This window comes from Stomoxys calcitrans, chromosome 5 (assembly GCF_963082655.1).
Source record: "Stomoxys calcitrans chromosome 5, idStoCalc2.1, whole genome shotgun sequence".
Lineage (NCBI taxonomy): Eukaryota > Metazoa > Arthropoda > Insecta > Diptera > Muscidae > Stomoxys > Stomoxys calcitrans.
In genome coordinates, this window is record NC_081556.1 from 90,949,582 (window position 1) to 90,968,576 (window position 18,995).

The following is an 18,995-nucleotide window of genomic DNA, read 5'->3' on the forward strand; positions in this document are numbered from 1 at the left end:
GGCCTGGGCTGATTAAAGCCACTGCAAATGTGTGCGGTGATGGCATGCAAAGCTGTTGTTGTGCTGTGCAGTCTTCAAAATCCATGTTGATGCTCGGCGAATGGAAATTCTCCTACGAGGCTCGGGAGGAGTAATGCCTCAAGCGGCTTTGCCACTCGTGAGAGAAGGGAGATCGGTCTGTACGACTCCCCCAAACTCTGGTCTTTTCCAGGCTTCAGTAGCGGGATCACTTTGCCCATTTTCCAGACATCGGGAACTATAAGAGTGTTCAAAGACAGGTTGAGGACAGTGGTAAGGTACTCAACTCCAGGTGAATCCAGATTCTTCAACATCAATGTAGAGATTCCGTCGGGTCCCAACGCCTTAGATGATTTGGCGCCACGCATGACATTCGCAACTTCGCCCACGGTGAATTTTAATGGCTGTTCATCGGCTCGGAGACCACTAATACGGCAAATGGCTCTCCCCCCTGTCTCTCTCGGTATGCACAATAAATTGACGGTTGAACATCCTGGCGCATCTCTTCGGATCAGTCACGGTTATTTCGCCAAAAGAGACTGAGGTCCTGTCATCCCATCTACCGGGGTTCGAGAGTGACTTAACAGTAGACCACAGTTTGCCTATACCGGTGCCTAAGTTTCATTGCTCCAAGTGTTCCAGCCACAAATTCGTCGTTATGTTCGTTGACTACCCTGTTTATATCCAGATTCAGCTCGCTGATTCTGGGATTAGCGGGGTCCATACCACGAATCCCATCACGGTCGTCTGCAAGTACCACTGCTTGCGCTGGGAAATCGAGCCGCACTTGGGGTATTCGACCGGCTGGTATAAAGCGAGCGGCTGCTGCGTTAATGATGTCTTGGAATTTCCTCTCGACCACTAACACTTTAGAGGGGGGTGGCAGTTCACTGAAGCGGCTATTGGTATACTCTCTGAAGCCAGCCCAATCGGCCTTCTTATGATTAATAAACGCCCGGCGCTCAGAGGTTATGAAGTCGGGAGGTCGGTCGATGGTGAGAATAATGGGGAGGTGGTCTGACCCCAAAGAGATGATGGCTTGCCAGGATACGTCACTCAGGAGATCAGGGGATGCAATGGAGATGTCTGGCGAGCTGCTATACCTCCTCGTAATTCTAGTACGGGCATCCTCATTCGCTGTGCAAAACGTGGAGCTTTCAATCTACTCTGCCAAAGCTATGCCACGCTGGTCGTAATCTAGGGAAGAATGCCATGACATGTGATGCGCATTAAAGTCCCCTAGAACCAGACGATTATGGCTAGATAGCAGCCCACTTATGTCGGGGTTGTAAGCCTGGCCATTAATCGGAACACAACTACCAACCGGCTGTATGTACACGTTGTATAGCTCTATCTCGGCAGTACCAGACCTGAATACTATCCCCATGCATTCCATATAGGGGTCACTAGCGCCATGCGCAGACGGGATAGGTCTATATCGCATGGATTGGTGTATCAAGAAGTCCAATCCCCCGCTTCCAATCCTTGAGCGATCCATACGTAGCACATTGTAACCGTGACAACTGTGCAAGCTGCAGGTGCTTTGTCTCCTGGATCGCTGCGACCAATATGCTCTTCCAACTCATGAAGTCCACAATCTCATCGATCTTGCCACGGAGACCGTTGCAATTCAGTTGCAAAAATGATACACTTTCCGGTACTGGGCTGGGAATACTGGTGCTGGGGTTCTGCTGTTGCGTATTTAACCGCACGGGAGGTTCGGAAGGTTACATAGTCCGACGACGAGGACGCAGAAGGCGACGACGACGACGCTTGTGACCCACTACTGTCTGTGTTCGCACAGCACCTTGTAACATGTTCAGTATGACTTTACTCCCGTTGGGATATAAGGCCAGAGCAAGATCGGAAATGTACCCACTTACACCTCACCGACACCGCAGAACGCAGAAAGCGACGACGACGACGCTTGTGACCCACTGCTGTCTGTGTTCGCACAGCACCTTGCAACATATTCAGTATGACTTTACTCCCGTAGTGATGTAAGGCCAGAGCAAGATCGGAAATGTACCCGCTTACACCTCACCGACACCTACCAATGATGAAGGCGGTTCTGTCAAACAGAACAGAACCAGGGTCCGGGGTTCTTTTCAATTCCGTCACGGACCAGAAGCGTGTGGAGAAGGCACTGCGGGATATGCCTCTCCCATGACGAAAAAAGGACGAACACGTATGCTGAGGCGGCAGACCTTGCCGATGAGTATTCCATCGGATCAATCCGTTGCGTACAACCGGCTGCCAGGGATTGCAAGGGACCACAGTGGTGGTATGGTTTAGACAGGCAGTTGTGGGAAGTATCTTCGATGTGCTATTGCCTTCAAAAGCACTGTGCACCTGCACTGTCCTATTCATTCAGCATTCGGTCCATTCAGTTGGGTCTTTTGTCTTGTTTATAGCTAAGTGTGGAGCTATTGTTGTTGGTGGTGTTTTATGTTGTTGTTGCTTCTCTTCAGATTTGGCCAAGTTGGTCTCCCATACAACATTAAATTATTATACAAATATGGCTACAAATATTATGAATGCATTTTCGATTTGGGCCTTCTCAGCAGCAGCATTGTCGTTGCCAATTCAGTTACAGTTGCAGTTGATGGTGGTGTTACTGTTGTTGCCGCTTGTTGTTACATTTTGAGGAGCTTGTTGCTGCCATAAAGATCGCCTTAAAAAAAAACAAACAATAGCAACAAAAAAGGCCTATAAGACAAACAGAATGCATTCACAAAAAAAAAGTGGACACAGGCGCACCGAAGAGCGACATGTGCAACCAAATCAATCGACATAAGTATTTAATTTTAGTTTTATTACGTTAAACCCGGTACCCTACTAATGGTGAGGCCTAATGTGTTGTAAAATCTCAATAATTTAAAAGAAATATGCGGCAAGGATTGGGCTCAAGCTGAGGGAACATGACAGGACGAAGGAGGAGGAGCATTTGCCGGCAAATACTTTGTTTGGAGATGATTACATCTTGTTATGCGAGAATAACATCCAAATATTGTGTAGAACCGAATTTATATGGGGTTTATATGGAGAAATCAGATTATAAAGTCATAAGGAAAGGCCCGGCTTAGGCGAGAGAGCCGGTGACCAATTCTGCTGCACTTGTTGGAAAGTATGATCACTTTAATCTTTCAGCCGGAAAAGACCAAATGAATTACTTGACTTTGGCAACCGATCTTTTAGTACTGCAGCGGAAGTGGCAACCTGGACCTGAACTATGATTGCTGTAACGGCTGCCTTCAAGTTCATTCATTTGCAGCGAATGGTCAGTTTCCATAGATACATGAAACTTATCCCAACATATATTTTTAAGCTAATTACAAAACGTTAGGTTAGGTTAGGTTGAAAAGAGGGTGCAGATATTAATCCGCCCCTTGCCACTATGAACATACACCTAAGCCAGTAATCGGCTTGTTGTGCGCTCTAAAAACTAGAAAGTAACCTCTAAAAAGAAAATTTTAAGTTAGGAATTCCGTGCTACTTACAAAATCCTTAATTGTTTTCAATACCACTCCCTTAAGTTGGTTGATGTCTGATATTATGTCTCCACCTAAGTACCGGTATCTGTTAGACGCGGAAGCCGGGCAATGACAAAGGAAATGCTCCAACGTCTCATCATCTTCTCCGCATACCCTACACATGCTTACACTTTCCGCACCGATTTTACATAAATGAGCTCGTAGTCCTATGTGTCCCGTTATGATAGGCTATACTGAGGCTATACTGACCTCCTTCTTGCTTCCTTTCAGCAATAGCCTCATCTTCTCACGATCTGGATCCCCCCCATAGGATTTTCGCCGTCCTACCGACCGTTTCGCTGTTCCATAATGTTGCATGCACATTCGTCGCTCACTCCCTTAACTCGGACTGCGACGACCCGAAAGGCTTCGGGTTAACCAATTTTATTGACGGCAGTCCTCTGGCCTTCACCTCCAAATCGTCTGCCCTTTCATTTCCCCTTACTCCGTTATGGCCCGACAACCAAACGATGCGGATTTTGCCATCCTCTGACAAGGCGTTAATCTCCTTCTAACACTGCAAGACTGTTCGTGACCTTACCGTCCTGGTTGTTATTGCCCTTATGGCAATTTTACTATCGGTAAAGATGTTCACAATCGATGTCGTTGCAATAGTACCACACCCCTTCACGCATTCCGTGGTCGCCCGGGTCTCCGCCTGCAGGACTGTACTATGGTCAGGCAGTCTAAAACGGATCTCAGTCCCTGGGTTCTCAATGTAAACCCCCAAGCCCACCCTGTTCTCCAACTTTTATCCATCCATCCATCCATCTTCCAGATGGCAATACTAGGGTTTTGTCAATCCAAGACTGTGTCGAGGTTCATCTCAGGTATCCAATCGTAAACCTCTCCACTTCCTTCCAGGTTTCCTATCGTCGCCTCTATTATACCGCGATAGTATGAGCTGCTTCCATCCTCAATCCATTCTCCCATCGCCTTAAGTCTCATAGCCGTAGTGGCTGCCTCACACTTAATTTGTATGTCAATGGGTTGGATATCTAGAATAGTCTCCAGTGCCCTAGTGGGCGTGGTCCTCATCGCTCCGTCTATGCCAAGACAACATGTTCTCTGAACCTGTTGTATGGTCCTTAGGTTGAACTTTTTCTCCATAGCAGTTCACCAAACTACTGAGGCGTAAGTAAGTATTGGTCTAATCTCGCTCCTGTAGAGCCAGTGGACTATCCTAGGATTCAGGCCCCATTTCGAGCCAACGGCCCATCCACATAGGGCCCAACATCTGTGAGCCTTCTCAGTACGCTCCTGAATGTGACACTTCCAATTCAGTTTCCTGTCCAAGATCACACCTAAGTATTTGTCCTTGTCAGATATCGAAATCGTCTTATTGAGGAAACGTGGTGCGTTAAATTCGCCCACCTTCGTCTTCCTCGTGAACAGGCATATTTCTGTCTTCTCTGGGTTAGCATTGAGACCTCTGGGTCTAGTCCAGTCATATGCCATATGCAAGACACTTTCGGCCCTTCTGCAAAGCTCGTTCGGATCCTTACCCCTTAAAAGTATTATAACATCGGCTGTGTAGCAGACGAGTTCAAATCCCTCCTCAGTTAACATCCGTAACAGGTCATTTATGGTGGTCACCCATAGGAGTGGCGATAAAATGTCCCCCCTGTGGCGTGCCCTGTGCCACTTTCTCCCTTATATTTATGCCATTGGACACACAATTTATCCACCTGTTCCTTAGCATATGGTTTATCCAGTCCCTTCACCCGGTACTGGTCAAAGGATTGGATCAGTGTGTCGGTCCGCATATTGTTAAAAGCCCCCTCGATGTCAATGCATACCTCCAGTGTGTACGTTTTGGCATCGAGGGACTATTCTATTTTATGCACAAGCTCGTGCAGAGCAGTCTCCACCCACTTACCGTTGACATAGGCATGCTGTTTTTATTTGAGCAGTTCGCTGGATGTCATACTCTTTATCATGGTGTCCACAATACGTTCCACGAATTTGAGTAGAAAGGACGTAAGGCTTATGGGTCTGTGGGCCTTTGGTATCGCATAACTTGCCTTGCCGGGCTTAGGTATAAACACCACCGTTGCCTCCTGCCAGGCTTTCGGAGTATATGAAAGTCCTAGGCATGCTGTATAAAATTTTGGCCAGACGAGGCGCCAAATAGTTTGCCTCTTTCTGTAGTAACGCCGGAAATATTCCATCAGGTCCGGGTGACTTAAATGGTTTGAAGCTCCTCAAGGATTCCTTCACCAAAAATTCCGTTATTATCAACCTTCGATCAACGTCATTATTCCAAGATTTCGGTGTCACCGTGAGTCCCGTCGTATCCTGTGGAAAATGGGTTTTCATCAAAATCCTCAACATGTCCTCCGTTGTCTCTGCTCTCACTCCCATATCGTCTACTAATGTTACAGTTTGGACAAGGGTTTTTGAGAGAAACTTTTTCATCTTGGCGGCGTTTATAACGCTATCGACCTGTTCGCAGAAAAGCTTCCAGGAGGCACATTTTGCCGCTCTGGCAATCTTATTGTATTGCTTGAGCCGTGTGTAATACACATCCCAATAAACTTCCGCGTTTTTACGACGTGCTCTGTTAAAAAGTCTGCAGACCTCTTTCCCAATATTACGAATCGCCCCGGTCATGCAGGGTTTTTCCTGGGCTGATTTCCTTTCCCGAAGAGGACAACTATATTCGAAGGATCCCACCAGTACAGTCGTAATTCTGTTGATATTTTCGTCAATCTCTTCTATGCTTGGACAATCTAAATTATCTTGCCCAAGTCTTCTTCTGAGTAGCCTTCCTAATTTTGTCCAGTTGGTTTTCATCTTATTCCGGAAGCTTATCGGATTCGGCGCTGGCCGTGCTATTCTAAACCTAATGTAGCGATGGTCAGAGAAAAAATGTTCCATGGAGATCCTCCAATCCTAATTAAAACTTAACTAACATTTTTCTCATTATCATTAGGATAGGTATCCTTGTTCCTTTTTTTACACATGGAAACACCTTTACTCTTTATGTAGTGTATCTTAGATTGCGACTTGACCATAAATTAAACATTCGACTTCTTGGTTTACTTTAAATTTATTTTTTTTAAATTTTTTTTTGTTGGTTTCTTCCAATGCAACAATTTTCTTTTCAAAAAACACAAAATTAAATACAAACATACTTATAAACGGTTGTTTGCAACGTTCCAACAAAAAAAAAAGAAAAAAATTATTTTCTGCATATTTTAGAAAGTAGCGCGTTACGTACCAAGTAAATGCCATAATTTGTGATTTTCGTTCGTATTTTCATTGATTTGTTTCGTACCGTCCAAAACGAACAACACATTTCAGGGAATATAGGTGCTATTCTCTATGCCAGGCTATGTCCGCATTTTGGGTTTCCATTGCTTGTTGGGTACTGGAGTCCGCTGTTTTTTGCCATGTACGTTAGATGGTGGCTCATGAATAAAAGTAGGTGGGTGGTGATTACCACAATGTTTATAAAAGGAAAATAAATGTAAAATGAAAATTTGCAAGCGTTATTGCTGGCGCTTGAAAAAATTGCATTCGCTTAAATTACTTGTTCGTCGTATGCATGTTTACATCATTTCGAAAATGACCAGTATTCGGGAGTAATGAGGCAGTAATCACTTGTTCATTATCAGTTATGGAAAGTAATTGCATTGGTTTAGCAGATAGCTAAGGAAAAATTCTTAAATCGAATAATGATTATAAATATCCGAAAATCAGATTTCAAAAATCAAAAATTCGAATGCGAGGCACTGCTGCCATCGGCACAGTCTTGGATTGACGGAAACCTAGTATTGCCATCTCGAAGATCATGTTACACGGATGGATCAAAGCTAGAGGACAGAGTGGGCTTGGGGGTTGACGTTGAGAACCCAGGGACTGAGATCCGTTTTAGACTGCCTGACCATAATACGGTCCTGCAGGCGGAGATCCGGGCGATCACGGAATGTGTGAAGTGGTGTGTTGCTAAAGCGAGAACGTCGAGTTTGAACATCTTTACCTACAGTAAAATTGCCATAAGGGCATTAACAACCAGAAAGGTGAGTTCTCGAACAGTCTTGCATTGTAAGGAGGATAGTAACGCCTTTGCCTTCCTTCTCTGAGGATGGCAAAATCCGCATCGTTTGGGTGCCGGGCCATAACGGAGTAAGGGGAAATAAAAGGGCAGACGATTTGGCGGTGAAGGCCAGAGAACTGCCGTCAATAAACTTGGTTAACCCGAAGCCTTTCAGACCGACGCAGTCCGAGTTAAGGGAGTGGGCGACGAATGCGCATGCAACATTGGGCAACAGCGAAACGGTCGGTAGGATAGTGAAAATCCCATGGGGGATCCAGATCGTCAGAAGACGAGGCTATTACTGAAAGGAAGCTAGAAAGAGGTCAGTATAGCTATTGGTATCATTACGGGTCACATAGGACTACGAGCTTACTTATGTAAAATCGGTGTGGCAAGTGATAGCATGTATAGGGTAGGGAAGATGATGAGACGTTGAAGCATTTCTTTTGTCATTGCCCGGCATTTGGGTCCAACAGACACCGGTACTTAGGTGGAGACACAATATCAGACATTAGCCAACTAAGGGGAGTGGTATAGAAAACAATTAAGGATTTTGTAAGTAGCACTGAATTCCTAACTTAAAATTATCTTTTTAAAGATTATTTTATAGTTTTAGAGCGCACAACAAGCCGATTACTGGGTTATATGTGTGTCCATAGTGGCATGGAGCGGAGTAAAATCTGCACCCTCTTTTCAACCTAACCTAACCTATGCCGTCACATCGTTCAAAGTTGGGTGTAGTGCTTTCTAATTAATCAAGTTAAGTATTTTAGGTCCTAGCTTGAAATGGGTAAACTAAGTACACATTTATATAGAATTTATAACAAAACCGCAAACTATACACTGCACTACTATTGTGGCTGTGATAAAATGTGTAGAAAAATTTATAAATACTTCCTGATTCAGCTTAGCCATGTCCGTCTGTCCGCATATCCTTTCTGTGCAGATAGTCCGTTTGCCGTTCTTGTAAATAAGGTGGATATCGAATTTGCTATCAAATCATGACAAAAATTTCGAAGACAAACGCTATCAATAGTGGTAAAAATCGGTTCAGATAAAGATATAGTTTCCATATATATAATTCGCCCGATTCACTCTTATTTCGGGCGTAGTTAGTACGATGTTCGATGGATTTTTATGAATCAGCACAGAAAAGATATGAGAGCAGACGTGTTTTGCCTATTGGACTCAAAGGAAAACAATTAAAAGGCGTTAAGTTCGGCCGGGACGAACTTTGGATACCCCCCTCCTCGGGTACATATTTAAACCACCTTTCGTCAAAATCCGGCAAAATGTGCATACCGATTGGTACCAAATGCTTATAAGTACAAGTCATTGTTTACCTGTGTAAAACAAAATATTGGTCTTTTAAGTAGCTATATATAAAAATAAACCGATCTGAACCATATAAGACACGGATGTCGAAAAGCTTAATATAAGTCACTGCGTCAAATTTCCGCCTTTATTGGGCAAGATTTCAAATCGAGATATCGGTATAAATGGCAGCTATATCCAAATCTGGACCGATTTGGGCCAACTTGTAAAAAAAATGTCGAAGAGATTAACACAATTCACTGTCTCAAATTTCAGCAACATCGGACAATAAATGCGCCTTTTGTGGCCCCAAAACCAAAACTGCAGAAGTATGTCAAGGGGCTTAACATAACCCCCTGTCCCAAATTTCAGCAAAATCTGATAATAAATGCGCCTTTTATGGGCCTAAAGGCTTAAATCGAGAGATCGGTCTATATAACAGCTATATCCAAATCTGGACCGATCTGGGCCAAATTGATGTAGGATATCGAAGGGCCTAACACAACTCACTGTCCCGAATTTCAGCTAAATCGAATAATAAATGTGACTTTTATGGGCCTTAGACCCTAAATCGGCGATCGGCCTATATAGGGGCTATTTCAAGATATAGTCCGATATAGCCCATCTTCGAACTTAACCTGCTTATGGACAAGAAAAGAATCTGTGCAAAGTTTCAGCTTAATATCTCTATTTTTGCAAACGGAATGACAAAATGAATATGCCCCCATCCTTCGGTGGTGGGTATAAAATTGGGGGTATGCGTTTCAAAAAAAAAAAAAAAAAACAAGTAAAAGCGTGCTAAGTTCGACCGGGTCGAATCTTATATACCCTCCACCATGGATCGCATTTGTCGAGTTCTTTTCCCGCCATCTCTTCTTAGGCAAAAAAGGATATGGTCCGGTTTGGGTCACAATTAAATTATATGTTGGAGACCTGTGTAAAATGTCAGCCAATTTAAATAAGAATTGGGACCTTTGGGGGTTCAAGATGTAAAATAGAGAGATCGATTTATATGGGAGCTATATCGAGCTATAGACCGATTCAGACCATAATAAACACGTATGTTGATGGTCATGAGAGGATCCGTCGCACAAAATTTCAGACAAATCGGATAAGAATTGCGCACTCTAGAGGCTTAAGAAGTCAAGACCCAAGATCGGTTTATATGGGAGCTATATCAATACATGGACCGATATGGCCCATTTACAATACCAACCCACCTACACTAATAAAAAGTGTTTGTGCAATATGTCAAGCTGCTAGCTTTACTCCTTCGAAAGTTAGCGTGCTTTCGACAGATAGACGGACGGACGGACGGACAGACGGACGGACATGGCTAAGTCGACATAAAATGTCGCGACGAACAAGAATATATATACATTCAGACGAATATTTCGTGTAGTTACAAACAGAATGCCGAAATTAGTATACCCCCCCCCTCCTATAGTGGAGGGTATAAAAATACATTTATACCTTTTGTTTTTTGGGACACTCTAATATACAAATATCTGCCGTCTTTTTCATCGTACAAAAATTTACATTTTCATCTTAATTATTATCCGATCCTTACAAAAGTACCAAATCAATCTTTCGAATTTATTCAAGAGTCAGCAATTTTGCAAAAAAACGCGATTGTCACAGTTCAGTACCAATTACCACTTGCAATTCAATTAAAAGGGAGTTGTAACGCGACTTGCCAATTATTTCTTGACTTTCTTCCACTCCAGCTGTTATGGGAAATAAATCCCTGATTTTGCCATGTTGTTTTATTTTGCTGGAACAGAAACAAAACTCGTGGAGAAATGTAATCTCATTGCAAAACGTGGTAAACCCACGTCTCATACAGCAAAACAAAAGACTTAAGACACGAACGTATTGGGGGACAAAACCCAAAGCTTTTGGCAAAGAAAAACTTAAAACGTAATGAATGCTTTAATTTAATTAAAAGAAATGTCGGCACGTTTGTGTCTTTCCATAGCCATTGGCGTTGGTGTAATGGCATAATAGAGCGACCATTCGTTTGAAATTTGTGTGTTTTGTGGCTTTTTCATAAAACTTTCTTTAGCTAAGCCCTATGTTTATGATTTTTCATAATAATGGCAAACAATTTTACGGTACTCTTTTTTTTTGTTAATTATTTTTATTATCTTTGGGGGCAAAATACAAAAAACTTGATTATTAATAACGTGAGAAGTATTTTTAGTTTTAAATTTCATGTTTTATGAGTCTTTACTTTATTAGTATATGACTTAATTGCGAGTGACTTTGACTTTGGTTCATTTGTCATTTAATATAGGAAATGACACAGAATGTCCGAATGTTAAGTGCATGAAACATTTTTGTACTCTTCATTGGTAGAAAGTTAATAAAATATTATGGTTATGTCCCAAGTTAACTGGCGTGGAGTGGAGTTTGGGTCATGTTAATTTTCAAGTTAATCATTGTTGCATTCTGATTACTGCCATCATCCAGATGGAGCTTCGACGTAAATGGATGCCAAAAACAAGCAAAGAAAGACAAACGTCGGGCTGAGCTGACTTTATAATACCACAGAATCTACTTTCTACTTTGAAGCAAATACGAGAAAGAGTACATTTGCAGAAGCTTTGTTCAAATCTGTTCAGCTTTTAATTTTACGTAACTATTGAAATATCGAATAGAAGCAAGATTTTGTTACGATCGGACCTCAATTGTTGCTACTGCAGGCATTGAGAGCATATCGGCTGAAAGATATGCATGGCAGCTATATCTAAAAATGAACCGATTTTTAAGAAATGTTGTTAATGTATAAAGATGTCAATTTAAACACCGCATGCCATGTGGCTACAACAGCCATAAAACTTCATATAAAACACCACAGCACTTCAAAAGTGTCGAAGTTTCTTTTTTTTATACCCATCACCGTAGGATAGGGGGTATATTCATTTAGTCATTCCGTTTGCAACACATCGAAATATCTGACCTTATAAAGCACATATATTTCCGACCCTACAAAGTACATATATTTCGGATCGTGGTAAAATTCGAAGACGATTTTACGTTGTCCGTGTGTCTGTCCGTCTGTCCGTCCGTCTGTTGTAATCACTGTAGAGCCTTCATAAATTGAGATATTGAGCTGAAATTTGGCACAGATACGTCTTTTTGTTCTTGTCTAAGTTCTTGAATGGGCCAAATCGGACTATAATTGGATATAGCTGCTATATGGACCGATTTTCCGATAAAGAACCTCGACAACCGACCTGAATATGGTTCAGATCGGACTGTATTTAGACATATATTTAGATATAATTTGCAACAGTTGGTTATTTTAAGCCTTCCGAAATCTGACCTAAATATAGTTTAGATCGGTCCATATTTAGATATAGCTGCCATATAGACCGATCTGCCGATAAAGGGTCTGAAGTTCATAAAAGCATTATTTATTATCCAATTTCGCTGAAATTTGCAACAGTGGGTTTTTTTAAGCCTCCCGACATCTGACCAAAATATGGTTCAAATCGGACTTTATTTAGATATAGCTGCCATATACACCGATCTGCCGATAAAGGGTCTGAAGGCCATAAAAGTTTTAATTATTACCGATTTCGCCGAAATTTAATACAATAGGTTATTTTAAGCCTCCCGACATTTGATGTAAATATGGTTCAGATCGGACTTTAATTAGATATAGCTGTCATATAGACCGATCTCCCGATAAAAGGTCTGAAGGCCATAAAAGCTTTAATTTTTACCCGAAAATTTGGAACAGTGAGTTATTTTTACCCTCCTAACACCCGACCTAAATATAGTTCCGATCGGACTATATTTACATATAGCTGCCATATAGACCGATCTGCCGATAAGGGGGCCAAAGCCAATAAAAGCTTTATTTATTATCCGATTTCGCTGAAATTTGAAACAGTGAGTAGGTTAAGACCTCCCTACATCCGACCTTAAAATGGTTCTGATAGGACTATATTTAGATATAGCTGCCATATTAACCGATCTCCCGATAAGGGAGCTTTATTTATTACTCGATTTCGCTGAAATTTTAAACAGTGAGTTTTTCCGAGCTTCTCGATATCCGACCTTAGTATTGTTCAGGTCGGTTCATCGGATATATCTGCCAAAAAGATCAATATTTTGTTCTACAAAATTGAATAGTGACATATATATTAGACCACTCAATGTCCGTGCCGAATTTGGGTGCATAAGTTATCCAATTTTCACTGGATTGTGATGAAAGGGGATCTATATACAATATATATCCGAGGTGATGGGTATCCAAAGTTCGGCCCGGCCGAACTTAATGCCTTTTTACTTGTTCTACATCTTGGGAAGTAATGTAAAATAGCATTGTCGGAGCTAAGTTTTAATGCTTTTAAGAAATTTAAATTGGGGGAGTTATGAATGAATTGCATGTATTGTAGATTCAAAGCTACATTTCCTTGGTCGAATGGTGTACGCTATTTTTGATTATTTAAACTAGGTTCCTTAAAGGGAGTTTTGTCATACTCTTGCAGAACTTTTGGATTTTTTGATTTTCCACATGAAGTTTCTACGGTAATTTTTTTCATGTCGATTTTGACGTTGCGTTTTCCCAAAATTTTTTCAAACCCACTTTGGAAACCAATTTAAAAAACAATATTGATAATATTAAACCTAAACAGATTTAAAAGGTGGGGACATCTGAAAAGGATGTAGGAAAAATGTTTCGTTTTTGGAGTACATCCAAATCCCCAAAAACTAAATTTTCATACACACCACCGAAGGATGGGGGTATACTCATTTTGCCATTCCGTTTGCAACACATCGCAATATTCATTTCCGACCCTATAAAGTATAAATATTCTTGATCAGAGTAAAAATCTAAGACGATCTAGCAATGTTCGACCGTCTGTCTGTTGAAATCTCGCTACAGTCTTTAAAAATAGAGATATTGAGCTGAAACTTTGCGCAGATTCTTTTTTAAATCCATAAGCAGGTTAAGTTTGGAGATGGGCTATACCGGACTATATCTTGATATAGCCCCCATATAGGCCGATCCGCCGATATAGGGTCTTAGGCCCAAAAAACCACATGTATTATACTATTTTGCTGAAATTTGGGAGAGTGAGTTGTGTTAGGCCAGTTGAGTTCCTGCTTCAATTTGGCCTAGATCGATTCAGATTTTAATATAGCTTCCATATAGACCGAACCGCCGATTTAGGGTCTTAGGCCCATAAAAAGCCACATTTATTGTCCGATTTTGCTGAAATTTGGGGCAATGATTGTGTTAGGCCCCTCGACATCTTTCTTCAATTTGGCTCAGATCGGTCCAGATTTGGATATAGCTGCCATATAGGCCGATCTCTCGATTTAAGGTTTTGGGCCCATAAAAGGCAGTTATTGTCCAAAGTCGCCGAAATTTGGGACAGTGAGTTGTGTAAGGCCCTTCGACATCCTTCCTCAATTTGGTCTAAATTGGTTCAGATTTGGTTATAGCTGTCATATCGACCGGTCTCTCGATTTAAGGTTTTGGGCCAATAAAAGGCATTTATTGTCCGATGTCGCCGAAATTTGGGACAGTGAGTTGTGTAAATCCCTTCGACATCCTTCTTCAATTTGGTCTAAATTGGTTCAGATTTGGTTATAGCTGTCATATAGACCGATCTGTCGATTTAAGGTTTTGGGCCCTTAAAAGCGCATTTAATTTGGGACAGTGAGTTATGATAGGCCCTTCGATATTGTTCTTCAAGTAGGCGCAAATGGGTCCAGATTTGGATATAGCTGCCATATAGACCGATCTCTCGATTCAAAGTCCTAGCCCCATAAAAAGCAAATTTATAATCCGATTTCACTGAAATTTGACAAGTTGACTTATGTTAGGCTTTTCGACATCCGTGTAGTATACGGTTCAGATCGGTCTTCATTTGGAAATGGCTACCAAAAAGACCACAAAATTGAACAATGACTTGTACTTATTAGACCACTCAATATCTGTTTCGAATTTGATCCAAATTGGACCATATTTCGATACAGCCGTAATGGGGTCATATATTATGAATTTTTCGCCGGACTATGACGAACTTTACGTTGTTTTACTTATTATACCCTCCACCATAGGATGGTGGTATACTAATTTCGTCATTCTGTTTGTAACTCCTCGAAATATGCGTCTAAGATCCCATAAAGTATATATATTTTTGATCGTCATGTCATTTTAAGTCGAACTAGCCATGTCCGTCCGTCCGTCCGCTGTCCGTCCGTCTGTCCGTCCGTCCGTCCGTCCGTCCGTCTGTCCGTCCGTCTGTCCGTCCGTCTGTCCGTCCGTCTGTCCGTCCGTCTGTCCGTCCGTCTGTCCGTCCGTCCGTCTGTACGTCCGTCTGTCCGACCGTCAATCCGTCCGTCTGTCCGTCCGTCTGTCCGTCCGTCCGTCTGTCCGTCCGTCTGTCCGTCCGTCTGTCCGTCCGTCTGTCCGTCCGTCTGTCCGTCCGTCTGTCCGTCCGTCTGTCTATCGAAAACATGCCAACTTTCGAAGGAGTAAAGCTAGCTACTTGAAATTTTGCACAAATATTTATTATTAGTGTAGGTCGGTTCGGATTGTAAATGGGCTATATCGGTCCACGTTTTGATATAGCTGCCTATAAACCGATCTTGGTTCTTGACTTCTTGAGCCTCTACAAGGAGCAATTCCTATTCCATTTGGCTGAAATTTTGCATGAGATGTTTTATTATGACTTCCAACAACTGTGCTGAGTATGGTTGAAATCGGTCCATTACCTGATGTAGCTGCCATATAAACCGTTCTAGGGTCTTGACTTCTTAAGCCACTAGAGGGCGCAATTATTATCCGGTTTAGCTGAAATTTTGCATGACATGTTTTGTGTTAACTTTCAACAACTGTGTTAAGTATGGTTCAAATCGATTTATAACCTGATATAGCTGCCATATAAACCAATCTTGGGTCTTGACTTCTTGAGCCTTTAGAGGGCGCAATTCTTATCCGATTGGAATGAAATTTTGCACGACATGTTTTGCTATAACATCCAACAACTGTATCAAGTATGGTTCAAATCGGTTCATAATCTGATATAGCTGCCATATTAACCGATCTGGGGTCTTGACTTCTTTAGCCTCTAGAGGGCGCAATTCTTATCCAATTTCGCTGAAAATTTGCATGACATGTTTTGCTATGATATTTAACAACTGTGCTAAGTATGGTTCAAATCAATCAAAAATCTGATATATCTGCCATATAAACCGATCCGATGACTTCCAACAACTGTGCTGAGTATGGTTGAAATCGGTCCATAACCTGATATAGCTGCCATATAAACCGTTCTAGGGACGTATTTTATTATGACTTTCAACAACTGTGCCAAATAAGACTCAAATCGGTTCATAACCTGATATAGCTGCCATATAAACCGATCTGGGATCTTGACTTCTTGAGCCTCTAGAGGTCGTAATTATTATCCGATTTGCCTTAAATTTTGTACGACAGCTTCTCTTATGACCTTTAACAAACGTGACGAAAATGGCATGAATCGTTTCATAGCCTAATGCAGTTCCCCATAATCCGATCGCCCTATTTTACTTCTTCAGTCCCTAAAGTGCTCAATTCTTACTAGATTTCGCTGACATTTTACACAATGACTTCTACTATGGTCTCCAATATTCAGTTCAATTATGGTTCGAAATGAACCACAACTTGATATTGTTCCAATAATATAGCAATTCTTTTCTTTTATCCTTTGTTTGCCTCAAAAGAGATACCGTGGCAAGAGCTCGACAAATACGATACATGGTGGAGGGTATATAAGATTCGCCCCGGCCGAACTTAGCACACTTTTACTTGTTTTTTTATATCTCGTCATCTCCCTGCCTCCCCTTCGGGGCGGATCAGGTGTGAGTGTACTTCAATCTCATTTCACATCATCATGTACATCATTTTTCACCAAGTTTTCCTTTCTTCCTTTTCTTCTTTTGGTCTCACAATGGGCAGGCCTGACCTTCGTGTGGGCTCACCTTTTGGGGTCGGCTATCCATTCAAACTAAACCTTAACCTATCGAATTCTTATAATGTAGCAGCGCCCGAACCTCAAGGCGTAATTCTGCCACTATAATCTTACTCAAACCAACAACAGCCAGAGTCTAAAAAAAATGTGAGTAGAGCAAAATAACAGTTTTTGAATATTTTAAACAAATATTGAATTAAAATACATATACATTATAATAACACATGCATACGATTGAGTTGCCAACTTCCTTACATTAACTTTCGGCGTTAAGAAAATGGAGCAAGCCACGCAATTGCTGGCCAACAAAAGTTTTCGTGTTACTTCAATTTGTAATAATTGCACAAAAGTAATTGAATTTTTTTTTATTCTCCCCTTTTTTGACTTCGAACCAAAATGGAAAAAAAAGTAAACCGCTTGTATGGGGGTGGTGTAGTTGCGGGCGCTGTTACAATTTGTGCCGTTGAAATATTTGAAGCCATTGATTATGCGTAGTTGCCGTTGTCGATTCGAAGTAATTGATTAAGACACCAAGCGTATACCCCCACACACAAAATACTCGCCCGCTCAAAGTGAAGTTGCAGACATCGGCGTGTTTGTGGCGGGCACTACAACAATAAATTAATTGTTTAGCAAACGTTCAAATGTATGTTTGAACAAATTGCAATGAATCAATCATTGTTGCAATTTGTTATCAGAGCACTTAAAATGATTTATCGTAAATAAGGGAAGGAATTTAAAACTGCTATTAAGATATGGGAGATTAAATGTGGATAATTTTTAATTTAAATCGACGAAAAAGTTTAAATATGTCATATGATTGAAATGGAATCTTTTAGTTTCAACAATTAAAAATGCATTAAGGTCAATGGCGACAAAATTTATATACCCTCCGACATGGATCGGATTTTTCAACTTGCCTGGATGATTTTTTCTATTGTCAGAAACTTTATGGGCTGACCCGGGCACGCTCCGCTCCGCCTTCCTTTACTTTATATGGAACAAAAGTCTCATTGGAATGTTTATTTTCGACAATTAAAGATCTTTTAATGAAATACCATGTTAACTTGACTAACAGTTTAACAATATAAGTGCCTTTATCATATTTATCACAAAAAATTGCTGTTTGTAGGGTATTTTGGGAGAGGGGTAGACCCCCAGAAAACTTGACTAACAGTTTAACAAAATAAGTGCCTTTATCTGAATCCCCTATGATCCGTATTGGTCTACGAATTTAAGTTTGGATGTAAGGTGTACTCATTCTTAAAATACTTAATTTCAGCCCGATATTGTCATGATGTCTGATTTAGTGGTGTTTTCGGGGGAGAGGTGATCCCCATCGTGCTCTTCTCTCAAATACCATTTATTTAAACTCCATATTGCCATTGGCTTAAGAGGAGTTTACGTGGTGAGGCGTCCCCCAAACACATGGCCCCAAATGTTTTGGGAAAGGGGTGATGCCCTAAATACATGGCCCTACATTTGGATATCAAATTCGTATTCTACTCCCAAATACTTTTATTTGAGCCCCATATTGTGATGGTCACTAAAAAATTGCTGTTTGTGGGGTATTTTGGAAAAGGGGTAGACCACCAGAAAATTGGTCCCGAAAATGGGTATCAATTCTTGCTCTACCCCCCAAAACCTTTCATTTAAGATCCACATTGGCATGGTCAGTAAATATGCCCGATTTAGAGGTGTTTTGGGGATAATCTTCATCCGGTTCACTACTATTAGGACCTCATTCTGACTAGGAGATAAACATTCTATACCATAATCAGGGATTGGATCTGCGTTATCCTCTTCGCCGCCATTGTCGGAGGCGAGCAACTGGGAAATATTTTCTTTCTATATCCTCAGCACACTATATGTGTCAGTTACCAGATTTCCTTTTATCTCTGCGGGAGGATGTGCCTGAACCAAAGCCACCGGTTTAAAGTTTAATTCTTTGGTAAAATTTCCGAACTTCATTCTGACTCCTGAACATCTCTATTCGCTCATGCTCACGTCTTTCCATTTCCATTTTCTTTCTGTGGAATAGACGTTTCTCCTCTCTCCTTTTCTTTCGATACCTCTCCTTCATCTGATTCTGATGGTCTCAGTAACATT